The sequence below is a fragment of the Callorhinus ursinus genome, unplaced genomic scaffold (genome assembly GCF_003265705.2).
Source record: "Callorhinus ursinus isolate GAN/ISIS: 27379988/994484 unplaced genomic scaffold, GSC_fseal_2.0 scaffold64, whole genome shotgun sequence".
Taxonomy (NCBI): Eukaryota; Metazoa; Chordata; class Mammalia; order Carnivora; family Otariidae; genus Callorhinus; species Callorhinus ursinus.
This window is the reverse complement of record NW_027397126.1, coordinates 7,790,825-7,813,826: the sequence shown is the minus strand read 5'-3', so window position 1 is coordinate 7,813,826 and position 23,002 is coordinate 7,790,825.

The following is a 23,002-nucleotide window of genomic DNA, read 5'->3' as shown; positions in this document are numbered from 1 at the left end:
TAGCAGATGCTAATTAGTGGAGGAAATGAGGGGTGTGTCTGTATGGAGATAAGCGTGTCTCAGGCAGAACAACCAGCGAAAGCAAAAATGATGATACCGAATCAGAAATAATGTCTTTGAGGAACAACAGTTTATCACATGTAGCTGGAGTTCAATGAATGAATTGGAAAGTGGTGGAGTATGAGGTTGAAGAGGTAGGATAGATGAGGCAGCTGGAAGGTCCAGTAATATGACAACTAAAAAATGACAACTGGACTTGGCAACTCAAAATTCATTGGCAACCTTGATAAATGTGTTTATAGTGTAGTGTTACAGTACAGTGTTGATGAGAGTGATTGTTCTGTGTTCAAGAGAGAATGAGAGATGAAGAGGTGAAGACAAGTAAACCATCTCTTCCAATAAAGTTTGTTGTAAAAAGAAGCAAAAACATAATGTTAATTCATCATTTTTGGGTAAAAGAAACAGCAAAATGTGATGGATAGGTAGGTACTATGCAGTACTATGGAGCAGTGAGAAGCAATGCACTAGGTAAACATCAATATGGATATTTTTAAAAATTGTATAGTTGAGTGAAAGAATTAGAGAAGATAATGGAATCTATGCACAATGCCATTCACATGAATTAAAAATTTCTTTTGGAGACAGAGGGTGTGGGAGGGGCAGAGGAAGAGGGAGAGAGAGAATCTCAAGCAGACTCCACACTCAGCATGGAGCCTGATGCAGGGCTCAGTCTCACGACCCTGAGATCATGACCTGAGCCAAAATCAAGAGTCGGACGATTAACCAGCTGAGCCACCCAGGCACCCCTACATGAATTAAAATATTGATAGAGAAAAGATGTTACAGGGGTGCCTGCTGGCTCAGTCGGTGGAACATTTGACTCTTGATCCTGGGATTGTGAGTTCAAGCCCCATGTTGGGTGTAGAGATTACCTAAAAATAAAATCTTTGAAAAAAAAAAAAAAAGAAAAGATGTTACGTATTTCAGAAGCAAACATATGTTTTAGGACCTCTAGCAACCACAGTATCAAGTTAATGAGTAAGAGCTGATGCTCTTGCTGAGGTGAGTGATGATTACTGCTGCAGTGGTAGTAATCACTATAGTAGCAGTAGTAAATTTACAAAAACAAAATAAATATATCCACAATTTAATGCAGTTTTCAGAGAGAACAGACAAAAGATGTGGACAATGATTTCTGAGAATTACCGTAAATAAATAAATGAGAAAAGTCCAAATTGTCAGGGTCAGGTCAATAACGGTAGAGAGGACAAAAAGAAAGATGGTATTACTGGGAGCAATTGTGAAAGTAATCTAAAGAGGATAATATTTTTTTAAGATTTTATTTATTTATTTGAGAGAGAGATTGAGATAGAGAGAGAGAGAGAGAGCATGAGAGGGGAGAGGGTCCGAGGGAGAAGCAGACTCACTGCTGAGCAGGGAGCCCGATGTGGGACTCGATCCTGGGACTCCAGGATCATGACCTGAGCCGAAGGCAGTCGCTTAACCAACTGAGCCACCCAGGCGCCCTAAAGAGGATAATTGAGAGAAAAGTTTGGGGTGGGTTTACAAAGGGATAATGATCAACTTCCCAAGGCTCCAACTTTTGGTGTCTTTGGTCTGTAATGGACTCATTAATACATTTTTTTTCAATTGCCCAGAAACATGTTGAGTGAAAGGCTCCAATATTGGCAAGCCAGCCCAGCCAGAGCTCAGTAGCAGGCCAAGAAGTGTATCAGTTTGAGACATTCATCCCAGCTTGACAATAAGCTATTAGATCCAAGTTGTTGAGGCACAGGGGTCTGAGTGTAATGAATTCAATGCTGAATTAGACTAACTTTTGAGGATAAAAAAGTAGTAACATGGCTAAGAGAGATGACATAGGGTACATTAGCCAAGTGAACAACACCAAACTATCAAACCAGACTTCCCTCCTCCTATACCTGTGTACAACTGGCTTTTTAAATGGAAATGCAAACCATCCCTGTTAAAAATTTCTCTAGCTTGTTAGATACCGTTATTTGTCCTCTTTAAAATACTGGAGTATAATATTTGACAGTGAGCTCACACAGATATGTATCTATCTCAATGACTCTGCTTCCTGTACATACCCTTTCAATATAACTGTGGCTCCTGGTTGTTGCTTCCATTTTCATAACTTCATGCATGGCTTCTGGGTGATATTATCAGCATCTGTGTCTGAAACCACCATGTATTATTGATGCTTCTGTAAGAACCATCTCAATCCCAGAATTCTCTCCTGAGTTCCAGAATCATATTTTCAATTGCTTTACTAACCAACTCATCTTGACTTTCCCACAAGTTCAACAAACTGCAAATTTCAAACTGAACTCATATAACCTGTAAAGTGAGAATGAAGGCAGACGGTAACTGTGGTTTCCCAGCATAGACTATAGTACTTGGGTCAAGGAGAGCTGCTGATAGAAGCCAGAGTTGTAGAGTAGCCATGGCTGAGTGTAGAACTTAGGCCAATGTATCTGAGCTTGCCTCACATACTTATCTGAAAGCACTCAAGGTCCCAGGGTGGATCCCAAGGGTTCAGTGATTAGAGATCATGGCAGGACCACAACCATCAGCAATAAATTACAATGAAGTTGACAGAAGAATATGAGGTGTATCTCAGAGGAAGCCAGTGTAGACTTCTGATTATTGTGGACCAGATGGCCCAGCCCCCTCTTATTTCAAGACAGTCCTCCTAGGGAGAAGGGAAGGGGAAAGGGAAAGGGGAAACTCCGGAATTGATTATGCAAAACAACAAAACAACAAAAAAGTAAGGTATAAGCTGGAAGTGACAAAGTTTATTTTGAATCACCTTAATAGTTTCACCACCGTTGAATCCCAATGGAAGTTTCAGTTACAGTTTTACTTTTTGTACATCAGAGGACATGTCTGTAAAATGTAACTACATTAATTCAAACACATTCAGTAAGGAAAATAGAGTTTAATGTTTGTATATTTTGCAGTCACAATCTTAGAAAATTTCTTTAATAAAGATGTAAAGAGTATTCAGCAAGAAGAATAAGGATGTGCTAGCTTTATAATAGGAAATCTGGACACATGCAAAAATAAACAAAGGGAGTATCCACCATTGATTGAGCTGGGACATGCTATACTAGTAATAGTTAACAGCATTTGCTTTAGAATTGGGCAGATGTAGTTTCTGTGCTTGGCGAAACAACTCATTTGCTTTCTGATGTGGGCAAGATATTTAACCTCTCTAAACCTTAGTTTCTTTATTTGAAATTGAGGATAATTATGTCACTAAAGTAAGAAAGTTGTATATGTTAAATGAGATATTCCCCATAAAGCACCTAACTTAGGGTCTGACAGATAATAATTCAATAAATATTAGACATTGAAAAAATTGAACCCAGGGCGCCTGGGTGGCTCAGTCGTTAAGCGTCTGCCTTCGGCTCAGGTCATGATCCCAGGGTCCTGGGATTGAGTCCCACATCGGGCTCCCCGCTCAGCGGGAAGCCTGCTTCTCCCTCTCCCACTCCCCCTGCTTGTGTTCCTTCTCTCGCTGTGTCTCTCTCTGTCAAATAAATAAATAAAATCTTTAAAAAAAATTGAACCCATTGTTTCCCCTCCCACAATGTTCTCTGTCTTGGTTAATATTTTATCATTCATCTAGCTGCCCAAGTTAGAAGTTTGGCAGTCATCCTAGAGTTTTCTCCCTCTCGTCCCAACTACAACTATGACATTTTTGCCATATGTCTTAAATCTGACCCTTTGTCTCCATCCCTACAGCCATACCTTAGTTCAGACCCTTATCACATCTGTCCTAGAAATATTACAAGAGCCACCTAATTAGTCTCCTGGAAGTCTTTTTTAGATTCCATATTTCCTATCAGAGGATCTGATAGTAGACCCTTTTCTGTAAATATCTGAATATCCTTTCCCTAAAACTCAGACTACGGGTCTCACTACCAAATATATGCCATTGTTTCAATTTTATAGATGATAAAAGAGGTTTACAGGAGACTAAGCTAACTTACCCAAGGTCATACAGTTATTAAGTAGCAATGGAAGTATCATTAAGATGCTGTAGAAAATAAGAAAATTAAAGCAAAGTAGAGGTATTATTTAGAGGAAATGTAATTTTGGAAAACAAATTTCTAAAGAGGAATTCAAAGAATGACCACACCCGTTTGTTTGTATAAGTTACGGGGTTTCAGTACAGAACTATCACTCATATTTCAATAATCAGGCTTTCATTTTACTTATTTTTTTAAAGGAACAATTTAAGATTTTATTTATTTATTTGACAGAGGGGGGCGGAGCACAAGCAGGGGGAGGGGCAGAGGGAGAAGCAGGCTCCCCACGGAGCAGGGAGCCTGATGCGGGACTCGATCTCAGGACCCTGGGATCATGACCTGAGCTGAAGGCAGACGCTTAACCTACCGAGCCACCCAGGTGTCCCAATAATCATGCTTTTAAATTATATAGAACAGCTAAGACAGGTGTCACAAGGCTGGCAGTAATATCAACCCAGAAACACATGGTACAAGTTCCGTTAATATAAGTAAAATTTACAACAAGTGAATTGACCTAAAATGGCTATGTACAGAAGGAGATGCAGTAGCATTTTCCCAGTTGGAGGTGCAGCTCTTTTGGCCTCACACAAGGCCACACGATTGTCAGTGTTATTGTGTGATCAGGATTAGGATTCCATCAAGTCTTTCAAGAAGATAAGCCTAAGCACCCTCCCCCTCATCTTTTTGTTGTTGTTTGGGAAAGGTATTATTCCCCTGTGGCAACCTCTAATTGTTCTGAGAGGCATGAAGAAATTCTGATTCCATGCCAGCCTGCTGGCTTGATGCAACCATGTATAAATCAATTGCATTAGGGTATTAATGCACCTTGTCCTTGAATGTTCATATCCAATCACTTGCCTTATAAGTAAGAATGCTAGTATAAGACATGGGGGTCTGGATGAAATCAGAGGCCAGTTCCAGGCATCTACCTCATTAGATGTAGGCTTCAGAACTACCTGAACTTTCAGCCTCATGTTGGTAAAGAGAAGAGAACAGAAGAATAAGAACATAAAAGATGAAATATGAATTAATTAGATTTCTATGGAACTAATGTGTGGCAATTTTATTCTCTATGAAACAAAAATAATGTCAAGTAGAATTTTAAGCATGTTTAATTTAATTCAACACTTATCGAGCACCAAAGAAAGAAAGAAAGAAAGAAAGAAAGAAAGGCTAGACACCACGGAAGATTAAAGATTAGAAGGGCAGGTTTGCTGCCACCAAGAACTGAGAGGCTAATATAGAGATAAGGGATAGGGAGAGTATTTTGGTAACTGATAAAAGGAATCTATATGCCAGTTAGGCTAGAGTGCTTCATTGGTGGGAAATGAAGCTATGGGATGCTTTGTGCTAGGTAACTTCAATAAAATTAAATTGACCTTTTGCATTGCCTACCTACACACTGATAATATTAAGTAAGATACATGAGGTTGTCATTGTCATTTTAAAAATTCAATAAATTGGAAATAATAGATAATTCTCTGATGACTTCTTTCAAGTCAGCATAGTAAAGAACACATCTTATGAAGGAGAAACTCTGGATATTTGTTTAAGGTCTCTAAACCACATATTACATACCATATCCAAGGGTAAAAGCTCCAGAATTGTTCTATTTTGCTGAAGTCTTAAAATGACTTTTTGTTTCCTTAATATCACTCCCCACAGGACTCTGTCAGGTCAAAAAGGAGAGGCAATTTCTTGTTTTATAGTCATAAGCTACAGCTCAACCAGCTGTCACTCTATCAACAGACCAATGTGAGAAGAGACGCTGGGAAGATACAGAGCACACATGAGACAACCGTGGGCTCCCTGGATGAGACAGGGAAATATAGAAAAAAATTATTGAATTGTATTTGCTCCAGAGGCGATTCATTCGGCTAGGTAACTTAGACTCAAATAATCAAAGAAAAAAATGAGTGAAAATGTATCTCCAGGGTTGTTGTGAGCACAGGCGAATTCTCCTTGTTTTGGTAACTCTGAGAGGTGCTTCTTCAAATAAACAAGACATATCACACCATAAACATCAGAAAACTGTCCTTGACACCAGTTTCAAGGTTAAGCCTGTATTTACATCCACATCCTGGGCAGGACATTTTGATATTTATTACCTCTGATGCAATCTCCATATGCTGAGGGAGAGAGCGGGTTTGGTTACCTGTCAAGTCTTTGGTTTTCTTAACTGTCACTGAGTTTATTGTTCACTTTCTGGTCCAAATGACAAAGTAATTTGATTCACAGTCATAGCATTGAAAATCCCAATTGGTTTATGTTTCTAGCTATGCCAGAGCCAGGAACTGCACATAATATATGACAAAATCTAGAAAATATCAGGAAAGCAGGAAATAGATCAGATGTCAATTACCGAGCATCATATGGTTATGCATAGAAAAATGCTGGTTGTTTTCTCAATTGGTTCCAACATCTATCTTTAAATTTCCATTTTAGAATCTTAGTGATACGTATTTTAAAGTGTTATATGCTTTTATAATTAGAGAGATCATATCTGCTAAATAATCTTTAGTGAAGCATTATATCTACCAATTTAGGTTTGAAGGAAATAAGGTAGATGGATTTATATGAGTGAGTAAAACAGAGTACAGACTTCAAGTTCCAGCAATATGGCAGGCTAGATACTCTGAAAACCCTTCAGCTAAACAGAAATCCACCACAAAACCCACCAAGAAATGCTGGATAAAATAAAACATCATTTTAAATTAATATCTGAACTCACAATAAAAGTAGGGAATTCCTCAGGGAACAAAATGAAGCGAGAGAACAGAAATTCACAGCAATTAAGTTATTTTGGGGAAATTTTCTTATCTTAATAAGGAAAAAGTTTGTATGTAAAAGGTCATATGACAACAGGAAAACTGGAACTCATAGAAAATAGGGATTTATATATGAAATGCTTTTTTAAAATTTGATAACCCATGAGTTAGTTGGTAATACATATTTTATTGTCTAAAAATGGTGAGAAGTAAAATCTGAGATCACAGTTTGTTTGGCACCCAGTCTTTGAAATTTATTGAGGCTTTCTGTATGGCATGGCTTGGTACAAGTTTAATGTTTTATGTTCCATGCGTGCTTGAGAAAATGTGGATTTTCTAACTGCTGGAAGAATATCATCTATTATCTCTCTATCTACCTATACACATACATACAGATATCCTAATTTCCACTATGCAGTATCCTAATATCCATTATACGGTGTCTGAATATTCTTTAGGTGAAGCTTGTTAATCATATCATTCATCTTTTATATACCCTTTTTCCTGATTCACCTATGAATTGAGAGCTGTTGGAATTTTCAAAAGTAAGATGGTTTCATCAACTTTTTGGAGTTCTACAAATTCTACTTCATGAATTTTAAGGCTAATTTAGTAGGTACATACACATTTAACCATGTTCGATCTTCTTCTTGAATATAGACATTTATAATATGGTGACCTTTACCATCCCTAAATAATGCTTTTGTGCATGTGTGTTAGTCTATTTTCTCTGATATTAATATAGCTGCATATTAATATGTATATAAATATAACTACATTTTAATATAGGTAAGCAAGCTATAACTTTCTTAGGATTTATAGTTGTCTCATAGGTCTTTTTTCATCACTTTACTTTGAATCTTTGCATATATTTAGATGTACTTCTAGTAAACTGCATATATTTGCATTTCCCCAATTAGTCCGTTTTTAGTAGCCAGTTTAATCCATTTGCATTTATTCTAATTACTGATATATTTAGACCTATTTCTATCATACTAATTTATTACTTCCGTTTGTCCCATAATTTTTGTTTTATCTTTATCCTTTGCTACTTTTTTTCAAAAATGCTATTTTGCCCCTTTAATAAGACAAGAACTTTATTAAGATCACACATTCGTTGGTCTCCCTTACTCCCAAATTCTATCATGTAAATATTATCTATAAGATTTAATTACAAGTAACCATGAATATATGTTCTCTTTTTCTTTAGTCTTAGATTTTTAAACGATACCAATGTATTTTCCCAAGATATTTGATTGATAACCTTAATTTTGTTCATCTCCTCCCCTTTATTGCCTCTTATTTAAGCATGTCACACAAACTATTTACGGTGTGAGGCCTCGTGTGGCAAAATTCTGGAGGCCTTCTATATTTATGGATATTTTTATGAGTATATATTTGAAAGACAGTTATGTCCCTTCTGTACTTCAAAACTTCTACTCCATTGCTTTCATAAGTCATTGAAAAAAATCTAAGGTCAATTTGATTTTTGTTCCTTTATATGTGATCTTTTCTTTCTTAAAGATTAACCTACTACTAGATTTATCCTTTATTTTTCTATTTTCTACTTTCTGTTAATATTTTCCCCTCTAGATATGTCTAGTGTATTTTTTCCCTGTTCTTCCATGTTGGCCCCCTAGGGGCGCTTTCACTCTGAGATCTTTCTTTTAGTTTTTGGGCAAATTTATCTCTGTTATTGCTTTAAATTTTTCTACTATGTTTTTTTTTTTCTGATATCATGCCTACTTCTATCCTCCATATTTCTTAGTTTTACAATTCCTACTTCTTTTTTTCTTCTTTCTATGAGATTTCTTCAATCTGCTCTATAAATTTCCTAATTTCTTTTTCAGCTTTATCCATCTGCTCTTTATCTCATGTATTGCATAGTTAATTTCATTTATTATATTTTTGCTACCTAAAAGGATTTTCTTCTTCATCTTCTTATGTTCTTGTTTCATATTGCTTATATCTTCTATTATCTATTTTAGTAGGTTTATTAGACTATGTATCATTAGCCTCCCTGTTCTAATACTTTTGCCTTCATGGAATCTGTACCTAGAATGCTAGATTTTTTTTTAGGTTTATGCTTCTTAAATACACTCTTATCTTTGCCTGTTTGCTCCTTTCCCCTTGGAGTATTGGCTCTGCTGTTAAGTAATGTCATGTCCCTTTGAAACACTCCTTGGAACCCAGCTGCCAAGCTAGGAGGAAGCCCAAGCAATCTTCTGGGAATGCCCACATGGGAGAAACAAGGCCCCTGGCCAACATCCCCAGCTGTGTTCCTAGACATCTGCCAGCTATATGAATGAATCCACTTTGGACATTCCAGCTGCCACAGTGCCCCAGCTGCCATCACCACATTAAGCAGAAGGACCAGCTAGCCAACTCATAAAATAGTGAGAAATAGGAAGTTGTTGTTTTAAGCTATTAAATTTGGGGGTGTTTTGTTACACAGCAACAGATAACCAAAACACAGGACTTTTCCATGTGGCTTTTCACAACACGGTAGCTGGGTTCCCAGAAGGAATGTTCCAAGAGGACAAACCCTAATTGCTAGTGCTTATCAAGCTCCAACTTACATCATGATTGCTAATGTTCAATTGTCTGTAGCTTATCACATGCCCAAGCCCAGAGTTAATATAGTAGGGATATTATGGAAGGGAATAAATAAAGGGAACTATGGTTCATTGACAACCACCAAAGTAACATTGATACATTTCAGAGAATATAGGCCTCATTCTCTGGCCATTAATAAGAAAAATATAAATTTTAAAAATCCCAAGATTTGGAATTTTAAAAGACCATATCTAAAAAAACTCATGGAACAAAGAACACATAAAAATGGAAATCAAGAAATATTTAGAACTGAGTGGTAGTGAAAATAACCATATCAGAACTCATGGGATTCTGCTGTCATACTTGAAATGAAATGTATAGCATTTAATTCTATATTTAAAGGAAGGAAAGACTGAAAGTTAAAGATCTGTGCCTTTAACTTGAGAAGTAAGAAAAAGAATGGAAGAAATTGCTCTTTAAAGAATGCAAACAACTTAAAATTGCTTTGATTTATAATTTCTGAAGGAGCTTTCACATACATTATCTCATTTTATTCATATATATTTTATTTATAGCCCATTGGCCATGAAAACCCAGTGGGTAGTCAGAGCAGGTGTTATTAAAGCCAATTTTAGAGATTATGGTATTGAGGTTCAGAGAACTTAGTGACTTATTGAGTAACACATGGCTTGTAAGTGATAGAGTAGTGATTCAAAACAAGGTTTAGGAACCTGAGTCTAGAGATCATTTCCATATGTTATAATAATAACTTATATTAGGGGAGAATATATCAAATGGATAAATATTATGACCACCGTTGAACAGTTTTGGGTGAACCACAGTATAAGATGCAGCCTTATGTAATCACTGTGGCTTAAGCTTAAGAGAGAGTTCTAGGAAACTACCATTGTATCAGAGTGTGTAAGCTATTCTTGTGTTCTTCAGTAAGAAACTACAAGAATTATTCAGTGCTAAAAAGAAATGTGCTATCAAGCCATGAAAAGACATGGAAGAACCTTAAATGCATATTACTAAGGGAAAAAGTCAATCTGTAAAGCCTCCATACTCTATGGTTTCAACTATATGACATTCTGGAAAAGGCAAAACTATAGGGACAATAAAAAGATCAGTGGTTGCCAGGGATTGGGGTAGAAGGAAGGGATGAATAGGTGGAGCACAGAAGATTTTTAGGGCAGTTAAAATACTCTGTATGACACTATAATTATGGAGAGATATTATACATTTATCCAGATCCATAGAATGTACAACACTAAAAGTGAATCCTAAATTAAACTATGGGTTTAAAGAGTGTGGGGAAGACACAACATTCATTATTCACTGAATATTTGTGATATGTCAAGGTAGGCTCATCAATTGTAACAAATGTACCACTCCAGTGGGGGATGTTGATAATGGGAGAAGCTATGCCTGTGTCGGGGCAGGGGTATATGGGATATTTCTGTATCTTACCCTCAATTTTGCAGTAGATCTAAAACTACTCTAAAAAATTCAGTCTTAAAAAGAAACTACAAGAAAAAAAAAACTACAAGAGAGTGAGGCACGCTGGATATCTTTCATCTGTCTCTTTAAGTTCTACTCTCATCCTGCCCCACCCAGCTCTATGCCATGGTAGGCTGACCTATATGGATTGATGGCACAGTGATTTCCCTTGACCTTTGGTGTCTGGTTGTGATCTGACACAACATGGACAGAAGGAGAGAAATGAAGGCAGGGCTTTTATATCCATGCTTTCTACTCTGTTGGGTCACCATGGTTGAGTCCATCTATGGAAGCCCACAGCTCCTGCCAGGCAGCCCTCTCCATACATCTGCCTACTAGGGTTTCAGTAAATGGTCCCTCCCTTTATACTGTTAGGTCTAAGGGTCATGGTATTAGTCCTTGGATAGCACACTCTCTGTCATTGGTTTTTGTAAACCCTGAACATACCTGCATTAATAGTCCCTTTACCAATTTATTTTCATATTACTCACTTTGAACATGCCATAAATTTCTTGCCAGAGCACTGGAAGATAAAAAATATTAAATAATAAGTGCTGCAACCCATGGTTGTTCACCTGAAAATCTAGAATGGAAGACAGAAACCTCTGTTAAGGAAGTCCTTTCTGACTTTAGCCAATGTTATTGAGACTGCTGAAATTTCTATAATTATGAATTTTGCTGGACTGAAGCAACAGTTCTCTGCTAAAGCTACTGGTTGGGTAATCATGCACTCTGTTGGTTTGAATAGGGTTATCTGGGAGGACCCAGAAACTCAAGGCCTCTCCAAAGCACCTCTTGAGCTACCTCTATTAAATAAAAATAAGTGATAATGGGTATGTTGGAAGCCAACATTACATTCGAAGGAAGATTAGAGATGTCTCTCAACCCAACACACCAGACTAATGGTTTTCTTATCCAAACTGTGAGGCCAGGCCATTAAGCAGGGAGCAAGAGAAAAAAAAGCTTTGCATTCAGGAGAAAAAAGAAGCCCTAGGGGTTTAGCACATCCTTGATTTTTTTCTATTTGCTCACTCAGGGATTCAAACAGCATGACCCAATGGTGCTATTGGCATTAGTTGCTATTAAATAGAATTCTCCAGAATGAATTTGCAGGTAGTCAACTGAAGTTTTACTTGATAAATAATTGTAGAAAAAAAATCTCACAGTGACTTGTGGTTGCTCAGCCTCTCAATCAATCCTAAATCCCCAAGGCCAGCACCAGGAAGTAATGGCTATCTCTTAGCAGAAACTCCCACCCTGGTCCAGCTGTGGGGAAACTTTACTAATTTGTCAGGGATTGAGAGACATCAATCCATGCTCATGAGAATCACTCATTCAATCACCAAACATTCCATTCCTGTCCAGTATAATACAATCACTCTTTGGATAATGAATGTGGTGTCTTCCCCAGTCTTTTAATAAAGCTTTCCATAAATATTTACTGATCACTATGACAAAAGCACCTGTATATGATTTACTACTGAATATATGCATAGGATTATGGTTTTATTTTGAGGTTTTATTATGAAAATTTCAGACATACAAAACATGGAAAATATAATATTATGAACACCTGCATTCCCATGACCATAGTAAAGAATAAAGCATTACAAGAAAACCCCCCCAAAACAACTCAAACTCATAATAACAGATAGAATGGTGGTTATCAGGGGCACCTGGGTGGCTCAGTCAGTTGAGTGGCTGGCTCTTGGTTTCAGCTCAGGTCTTGGTCTCAGGGTCCTGGGATCAGTCTATGTCAGGCTCCGCACTCAAGTACAGAGTCTGCTTATCCTTCTCCCTCCCCTTCCTTTCCTCCCCCTGCTCCACTCTCTGTCTCTTTCTCAAATAGATAAATAAAATCTTTTAAAAAAAAAGAATGGTGGGACCCGGAGAAAAGATGGCAGAGGAGTAGGGGACCCTATTTCAACTGGTCCCCAGAATTGAGCTGGCTATCTACCAGACCACTCTGAGCACCCACGAAATCAACCTGAGATGTAAGAAGATCTGGATCTCTACAAACAGAATATCGTGGGCGGTTGGTTTCGAGGTATGAAGCGGGGAGCTCTGATTCCGCAGGCAGATATCAGAGGATAAATGGCAGCGGGAGGGAGCCTGGCCATGGGGATCCTACACTGCCAGTGAGCGACAGCCTCACTCGCTGGGGACGGGGCACAGACTCGCAGACCGGTAGCGGCAGGGAAAGGACTTTAGGGGAGCCCCCGGGGTGGAAACCCAGAGCAGCGGGGTTGTGTGTGTGAACTGGGAGTGGCTGGCTGTTTTAGAAGCACAAGGGGCAGAGACATGCCCCAACCTGGAGGCAGGACTGGGGGCCGTGTGGAGGGGCTCACAACCCAGGACGCTGCAGTTTATAGCAGCATGGACAGAAACGGAGACAGTGTGGCCTGGAAAGCTCACTGAAGAACAGACTGCGATCTCTCTGCTCTGAGGCAGAGGGTTGGAAACGGTCTCTTCTGCTCTGACGCTCGGAAGAGACGCAGAAATCCGCTGCTGGGGAAAGCCGCCAAAGAACAAAAGCCCCAAAAAACTGATTCCCACTGAGTCCATCCCCTGCCACAGGGGGGGCAGGGCAACTCTGCCCAAACAGGGTTGCCTGAGTAACAGCACAGCAGGCCCCTGCCCAGAAGACAGGCTGGAAAAACAAGAGGCCAGCAACCCTAAGGTCCCTAGAAAACAGGTGCATCTAGCTTGGGTTCTGGTCAATAATTTGGATTCTATACATTCCCTCAACCACCATCAACAGAATGACTAGGAGGAGGAACCCTCAAAATAGAAAAGACTCAGAGATTATGATTTATGCCGCAGATTTACAAATGGATGCAGATATAACCAAGATGTCAAGTTGGAATTCAGGCTAGCAATTGTGAAGACAATGGCTAGAATGGAGAAATCAATTAATGGCAACATAGGGTCTCTAAGGGCAGAAATGAAAGCTGAATTGGCAGAACTTAAAAATGCTATCAATGAGATCCAATCCAATCTAGATAATCTAACAGCTAGGGTAAGTGAGGCAGAAGAACGAATAAGCGACCTGGAAGACAATTTAATAGATAAAAAGGGAAAAGAGGGGGCCAGGGAAAACAACTCAGAATCCATGAAAATAGAATCAGAGAAATAAGTGACACCATGAAGCATTTCAATGTCAGGAATCCCAGAGGGAGTGGAGAGAGAGAGAGGACTAGAAGATGTATTTGAGCAAATTGTAGCTGAGAACTTCCCTAATCTGGGGAATGAAACAAACATTCGTGTCCTAGAGGCAGAGAGGACCCCTCCCAAGATCAAGGAAAACAGGCCAACACCCCGGCATGTAATAGTAAAACTCTCAAATCTTAGAACCAAAGAAACTATCTTAAGGGCAGTTAGGGGGAAGAGATTCCTTACGTACAGGGGGAGGAACATCAGAATAACGTCAGACCTATCCACAGAGACCTGGCAAGCCAGAAAGGCCCGGCAAGACATATTCAGGGTACTAAATGAGAAGAACATGCAGCCAAGAATACTTTATCCGGCAAGGCTGTCATTTAGAATGGATGGAGAGAGGCAGAGCTTCCACGACCGACAGAAACTGAAAGAATATGTGACCACTAAGCCGGCCCTGCAAGAAATATTAAGGGGGGTTCTATAAAAGGAGAAAGACCCCGAGAGTGATATACAACAGAAATTTACAGGGACAATCTATAAAAACAAGGTCTTCACAGGCAACATGATGACAATTAATTCAAAACTTTCAATAATCACTCTCAACATGAATGGCCTAAATGCTCCCATAAAACAGCACAGGGTTGCAGATTGGTTAAAAAGACAGGACCCATCCATATCCTGTCTACAAGAGACTCATTCTGAACCTAAAGATACACCCAGACTGAAAGTGAAGGGATGGAGATCCATCTTCCATGCCAGTGGACCTCAAAAGAAAGCTGGGGTAGCAGTTCTTATATCAGAGAAATTAGATTTTAAACTAAAGTCTGTAGTTAGAGACACAGAAGGACACTCTATCATTCTTAAAGGGTCTATCCGACAAGAAGTTCTAACAATTGTAAATATCTATGCCCCCAACATGGGAGCAGCCATCTACATAAGCCAACTGTTAACCAAAATAAAGAATCATATTGATAACAATACATTAATTGTAGGAGACCTCAATACTCCACTCTCAGCAATGGACAGATCATCTAAGCAGAAAATCAACAAGGAAACAAGAGCTTTGAATGATACACTAGACCAGGTGGACCTCATAGATATATACAGAACATTCCACCCTAAAACAACAGAATATTCATTCTTCTTGAGCGCACATGGAACTTTCTCCAGAATAGACCACATACTGGGTCACAAATCGGGTCTCAACCGATACCAAAAGACTGAGATTATTTCCTGCATATCTCAGACCACAATGCTTTAAAACTGGAACTCAATCACAAGAAAAAGTTTGGCAGAAATTCAAACACTTGGAAGCTAAAGACCACTCAGCTCAAGAATGTTTGGGTCAACCAGGAAATCAAAGAAGAACTTAAACAACTCATGGAAATCATTGAGAACGAAAACACATCGGTCCAAAACCTATGGGATACTGCAAAGGCAGTCCTAAGGGGAAATACATAGCCATCCAAGCCTCACTCAAAAAAAATAGAAAAATCCTGAATTCACCGACTAACTCTACACCTTAAAGAACTAGAGAAAAAGCACCAAACGATGCCTAAGCCACGCATTAGAAGAGAAATAATTAAGATTAAGCAGAGATCAATGAATTAGAAACCAGAAACACAGTAGATCAGATCAACAAAACTAGAAGTTGGCTCTTTGAAAGAATTAACAAGATTGATAAACCATGGGCCAGACTTATCCAAAAGAAAAGAGAAAGGACCCAAATTAATAAAATTATGAATGAAAGGGGAGAGATCACAAGTAACATCAAGGAAATAGAAACAATTATTAGAAATTATTATCAACAACTGTATGCCAATAAACTGAGCAATCTGGATGAAATGGAGGCCTTCCTGGAAACCTATAAGCTGCCAAGACTGAAACAGGAAGAAATCGACAACCTGAATAGCCCAATAACCAGTAACGAGATTGAAGCAGTGAAGTCAAGAGTAGGGCCTGATGGATTCCCTGGGGAATTCTACCAAACATTCAAAGAAGAAATAATACCTATTCCACTGAAGCTGTTTCAAAAAATAGAAACAGAAGGAAAACTTTCAAACTCATTGTATGAGGCCAGCATTACCTTAATCCCCAAACCAGGCAAAGACCCCACCAAAAAGGAGAATTTCAGACCGATACCCCTGATGAATATGGATTCCAAAATCCTCAAGAAAATCCTAACTAATAGGATCCAACAATACATTAAAAGGATCATCCACCACGACCAAGTGGGATTTATCCCCGGGTTGCAAGGGTGGTTCAACATTTTCAAATCAATCAATGTGATAGAACACATTAATAAGAGGAGGGAGAAGAACCATATGGTCCTCTCGATGCAGAAAAAGCATTTGACAAAATACAACATCCTTCCCTGATTAAAACTTCAGAGTATAGGGATAGAGGGAACATTCCTCAAGTTCGTAAAATCCATCTATGAAAAACCCACAGCGAATATCATCCTCAATGGGGAAAAGCTGAGAGCCTTTCCCTTAAGATCAGGAACACGTCAAGGATGCCCACTCTCACCACTATTGTTCAACATAGTACTAGAAGCCCTAGCAACAGCAATCAGACAACAAAAAAATAAAAGGTATTCAAATTGGCAAAGAAGAAGTCAAACTCTCTCTTCTTGCAGACGACATGATACTTTATGTGGAAAACCCAAAAGACTCCACCCCCAAATTACTAGAACTCATACAGCAGTTCAGTAATGTGGCAGGATACAAAATCAATGCACAGAAATCAGTTGCTTTCTTATACACTAACAATGCAACTGTAGAAAGAGAAATTAGACAAATGATTCCATTTACAATAGCACCAAAACCCATAAGATACCTCGGAATAAACCTAACCAAAGAGGTAAAGGATCTATACTCTGGGAACTACAGAACGCTCATGAAAGAAATTGAAGAAGACAAAAAAAGGTGGAAAAATATTCCATGCTCATGGATTGGAGGAATAAACATTGTTAAAATGTCTATGCTACCCAGAGCAATCTATACCTTCAATGCCATCCCAATCAAAATTCCAATGACATTTTTCAAAGTGCTGGAACAAACAATCCTAAAATTTGTATGGAATCAGAAAAGACCCCGAATCGCCAAGGAAATGTTGAAAAAAAAAAAACAAAAACCAAAGCTGGGGGCATCACGTTGCCCGATTTCAAGCTATATTACAAAGCTGTGATCACCAAGACAGCATGGTACTGGGACAAAAACAGACATATAGACCAATGGAACAGAAGAGAGAACCCAGATATGGACCCTCAACTCTATGGTCAAATAATCTTTGACAAAGCAGGAAAAAACATGCAATGGAAAAAAGACAGTCTCTTCAATAAACGGTGCTGGGAAAATTGGACAGCCACATGCAGAAGAATGAAACTTGACCATTCTCTAACACTATACACAAAGATAAACTCAAAATGGATGAAAGACCTCAATGTGAGACAGGAATCCATCAAAATCCTAGAGGAGAACATAGGCAATAACCTCTTTGACATCGGCCACAGCAACTTCTTTCAAGATATATCTCCAAAGGCTAGTGAAACAAAAGCAAAAATGAACTTTTGGGACTTCATCAAGATGAAAAGCTTCTGCACAGCAAAGGAAACAGTCAACAAAACAAAGAGGCAACCGACAGAATGGGAGAAGATATTTGCAAATGACACTACAGATAAAAGGCTGGTATCCAAGATCTATAAAGAACTTCTCAAACTCAACACCCAAAAAACAAATAATCAAGTAAAAAAATGGGCAGAAGATATGAAAAGACACTTCTCTGAAGAAGACATACAAATGGCTAACAGACACATGAAAAAATGTTCAGCATCATTAGCCATCAGGGAAATTCAAATCAAAACCACACTGAGATACCACCTTACACCAGTTAGAATGGCAAAAATGGACAGGGAAAGAAACAACAAATGTTGGAGAGGTTGTGGAGAAAGGGGAACCCTCTTACACTGTTGGTGGGAATGCAAGTTGGTACAGCCACTTTGGAAAACAGTGTGGAGGTTCCTCAAAAATTTAAAAATAGAGCTATCCTATGACCCAGCAATTGTACTCCTGGGTATTTATCCCAAAGACACAGATGTAGTGAAAAGAAGGTCCATATGCACCCCAATGTTCATAGCAGCAATGTCCGCAATAGCCAAACTGTGGAAAGAGCCAAGATGCCCTCCAACAGATGAATGGATAAAGAAGATGTGGTCCATATGTACAATGGAATATTACTCAGCCATCCGAAAGGATGAATACCCAACTTTTGCATCAATATGAATGGGACTGGAGGAGATTATGCTAAGTGAACAAGTCAAGCAGAGAAAGTCAATTATCATATGGTTTCAATTATTTGTGGAACATGAGGAATAGCGTGGAGGACATTAGGAGAAGGAAGGGAAAAATGAGGGGGGGAATTGGAGGGAGAGATGAACCATGAGAGACTATGGACTCTGAGAAACAAACAGCGTTTTAGAGGGGAGGGGGGAGGGGGGATTGGTTAGCCCAGTGGTGGGTATTAAGGGGGGCATGTACCTCATGGAGCACTGGGTGTTATACGAAAACAATGGATTGTGGATCACCACATCAAAAACTAATGATGTATTGTATGGTGACTAACATAACATAATAGAATTTAAAAAAAAATAAAGAATGATGGTTACCAGGGCGCCTGGGTGGCTCAGTTGGTTAAGCGACTGCCTTCGGCTCAGGTCATGATCCTGGAGTCCCAGGATCGAGTCCCACATTGGGCTCCCTGCTCAGCAGGGAGTCTGCTTCTCCCTCTGACCCTCCCCCCCTCATGTACTCTCTCTCTCTCATTCTCGCTCTCTCAAATAAATAAATAAATCTTTAAAAAAAAAAAAAAAGAATGATGGTTACCAGAGGCTGTGGAGGGGGTTGGGGAAAAGGGGAGATATTGATCAAATGGTACAAACTTTAAGCAATAAGATGAATAAGTTCTAGAAACCTAATTCACAGCATGTAACCATAGGTAATAGTAACTGTAGTTAATAATATATACTTGAAATTTGCTGAGAGATCTCAAGTGTTCTCACTATACACCCACACACAAATGGTAACTATAAGAGATGATGGATCTGTTCATTAGTTGGATTGTGTTAATTATTTCAGTGCATACATATATCAAAATATCATGCTGTATACCTTAAATATATGCAATTTTTACTCAAAGAATAAAGCATTACAAATGCAAGTCCACTGAACTTTCTTCAGATTACACTCTTTCACCCTTCCACCTTCCTCATGCTGACCACTATCCTGAATTTGGTATTTATCATTCATATACATGTCTTAATTAGTTTACTAATATGTAAGATTCCTAAATAATACATATATAACATATCATGTAAAATGTAACCTTATGTAACTTGTTTTCACTATAGAATATGTTTTTAAGATGTATACACATTGATTCTTATCTAATTCATTTACTTCTTCTGATGAAAATATTCCATTGTATGAATATATCATAGCTCATATATTATTATAATTACTTGCATTCGCATTAGACTCTAAGATTCATGAGAGTATGGTGTGTCTTATTTATATCCATTATTCAATCCCAAATTCCTAGCACAGGTAAATATTAGGCATTCAATAAACACTTGTTAATGAAAAGACTGCATTCATAAATGTCGACTCTGCTCTTTTAGCTCATCTTCCCTAGAGGCACAGTTATGTATAGCTATGTGATTGAATTCTAACCAAGGGAATGTGAGCCAAAATGAATTGTGCACCTTAAAAAAAAAAGAGCCCCCATCCATTCCTCTCTGCTCTTCTGCCCTTGTAGGTGGATGAGATGTAGATGACACCTAGGGAAACCTTGAAAGCCAGAAATTCAATAGCAGGACCTTTATTAGCCAGAGACTCCAGATGCCTATGTGGAGGAGGACAGCCCTACGAGCTGTTCACCTGTGCTGTACTGTACTTTTATGGAAGAGATGCGTACACTTCTGTTGTGTTTGGGCCATTATACGTGTGCACTGTTGTTATAGCCTTCAGCCTATCCGACCTAATAAATATTTCTATATGAATTTACTTCTGAGCTCTGATTGAGCTGGATCTTAAAGTTTCCTATATATAACATTTTCATTTTTATTTCCTGAGATTCCAACATCTTAGTTGTGATTTGCTCTGTGAATCAAGTTGTTTCATAAAGGATTTAATTTTTTTATTTCATTTAATTTTCCAGGGGGGGTAAATATTTGCTTGAGTTTGGTCAAAATAAGTATTGTTCAGTTATAATGATCAGAAAATGTTCCCTGCCCTGCTTCTATATCGAATGTATTAATTTTTACTTATGGTTAATGTTTCAAATGTTTTATGTGTACTCAAATAGAGTGTAGGGTTTAAGTTTTCGGGTTATAGAGTTTAACATACACCATTTAGCTCTATTTTATGTTATGTAATTCAGTCCTTTACCCTTATTATGGGAGACAGTATTTTCCAAAGATGGCAATAACAATGACTCTCATCCCCCATGCTCTCCTGCAATGAGACTTGCCATGCTCCCTTCAAAAGAGCCTGCTTCTCGAAGTAAGTCAAAGACAAGTACCATAGGATTTCACTCACAGATGGAATTTAAGAAACAAAACAAATGAGAAAAGGGAAAAAAAGAGAGACAAACTAAGAAACAGACTCTTAACTCTAGAGAACAAATTGCTGGTCACCAGAGGGGACGGGGGTGGGAGGGTGAGTGAATAGGTGATGGGGATCAAGGAGCGCACCTATTGTGATGAGCACCGGGTGATGCATGGACGTGTTGAATCACTATATTGTACACCTGAAACTCATAGTACACTGTATGTTTACTAACTGGAATTTAAATAAAAACTTAAAAAAAAGAGACTGCCTCTCCAACCCCTTGAAACTGGGCAAGCCCTGTGACCATTTTGACCAATAAAATATTGCAGAAATGGCACTGTGCCAGTTCCAGGCACAGCACAGAACAGACCTGGCAGCTTCTACCTCCTGCCTCTTGGAAGCCAGACACCAGTAAGAAGTGTGACTAACTTGAGAATGGCTTGCTGTGAGGAAGCCCTAAACCATGTAGAGAGACTGACGGCTTGCAGCTTTTCCAACTGCCCCAGCCCATGAGCCAGACATGTGAGTGAAGAAACCTTCAGTAGATTCTATCCATGGCATTTGATGGAAACCTAGTGAGAACAACTCATCTGTGCTCAGTCAGCGTTAAGAACTGTGAGAAATCATAAATTATTTTTCCAACTCGAGGTAATGAGGTGTTCTGTCATGCAGCAAAAGTAAAAAGCTCTTACTTGTTTATGTGACATTTCAAGGGCAAGAGAGGTAAATTAAAGGATATCTCTATGAGCTCCTTCTGTTTATTGCATGGCCTGTTTTAAGTAGTCACTCCACAGAAGTGGGATGGATCCTCTCACCCAGAATTTTGTCCAGACAACATGACACATGCACCAAAAGTGTTTGAAATTATTTACCACTCACATAATAAGACTTTCCAGAGAGAGATGGGTGGCTCCCAAGGAGGTCTACAAATGGCTTGATAGGGCCACGGGAGGAGACTGGCGGGGGATGTTCATCATGGTTAGGGGCTGGGCCTGGAGTGGGGGTTCTCCCTTGTGTGGGCCAGGGCTCGTATGGTTTGAACTTCCCACCGGCACCAAGGGTGGTGGCACCCAGACTTTCTTATCACCTTGCTCAGATGTAAGGCCGGAGGAGGAGGAGGACTACTGGGGCCTGCAAGCTGCAGCAGGTAAACAACAATAGAGTCAGACCCTTTATGATACCTCTGGTAGGACCCTGTACATTTTGATGCTATATGATTGGGCACATAAAACTCATAACCTAAAATCTACATTGCTAATTGCTCACTTCTGGTCATGAAGTACTCCTTGTTGTATTATTTAATACTTTTGTCTCTGAATTCAACATGTCTAATACCAATAACATAACCTATTGTTTTTAGAATTTTGTTTTTATTCAGCTAAAATTTAGACTGAAGTGCATAGATTGTAAATGTCCATGTGGTGAATTTTAATCAATATATCTGTCCATGTAACCACCACCACATAGAGCATTTCCCTCCCACCAGAATATTTCCTTTTCCTCCTTTCAGTCAATTCTCATCCCTACTGTCAGTCACTATTCCCATTTTTCTCGCCATACTTTTCGCTGTTCTTGATCATCACAGAAATGGAATCTTATAGTATGTACCCTTCTGTGTCTGTATTCTTTGACACAGCACGATTTTTTAAATACTGTATTAAGCATTTCAAACATATTAAAAAGTTACAAGAGTTTGAACGTGAAAATCCACACTCACCAACTAGAGTCTACCACTAACCTTTTACCATACTTGCTTTCTCACATATCTGTCTGTTCATCAATACATATTAGATTTTGATCCATACCAAAGTCAGTTCACATATATTAGTATGATGTTTTCTAAATACTTCAACATGCATATTTTTATAGTTGAACATGTTCCTATAGTTCCTTTTTTTTTCTTTTAGTGGTAAATTTCACGTATAATACAATGTACAGATATTAGGAGTACTTCTTTGTTGAACATTGACAGATGCATGTATCTGTGTTGCCTGAAGTTTTAAGGTATAGAATATTGCCATCATTCCAGAAAGCTTCATCATGCCTGTTTTTAGTCAAACCTCACCTTTACTTTAGATTTCAAAGTACTGCTTTAGCTATATCCAACAAAATTTTGATAAACTTTATTTTAGAATAGCTTTAGAGTTATAGAGTCATACAACAAATTTTGATAGGTTATGTTTTATTACCGTTCATTTCAAAACATATTTTAGTGTTACTTTTGATCGCAAAAGACTTTGTGTGCTATGCTTCATGGATGCACATTGTTTTTCTTCTACTTTGGTATTTTACAGTGTGAAGGTTCACATCATTTGTAGGTCATAGAATAAATTCAGTGGCCTGTAGCTGGCTAGCA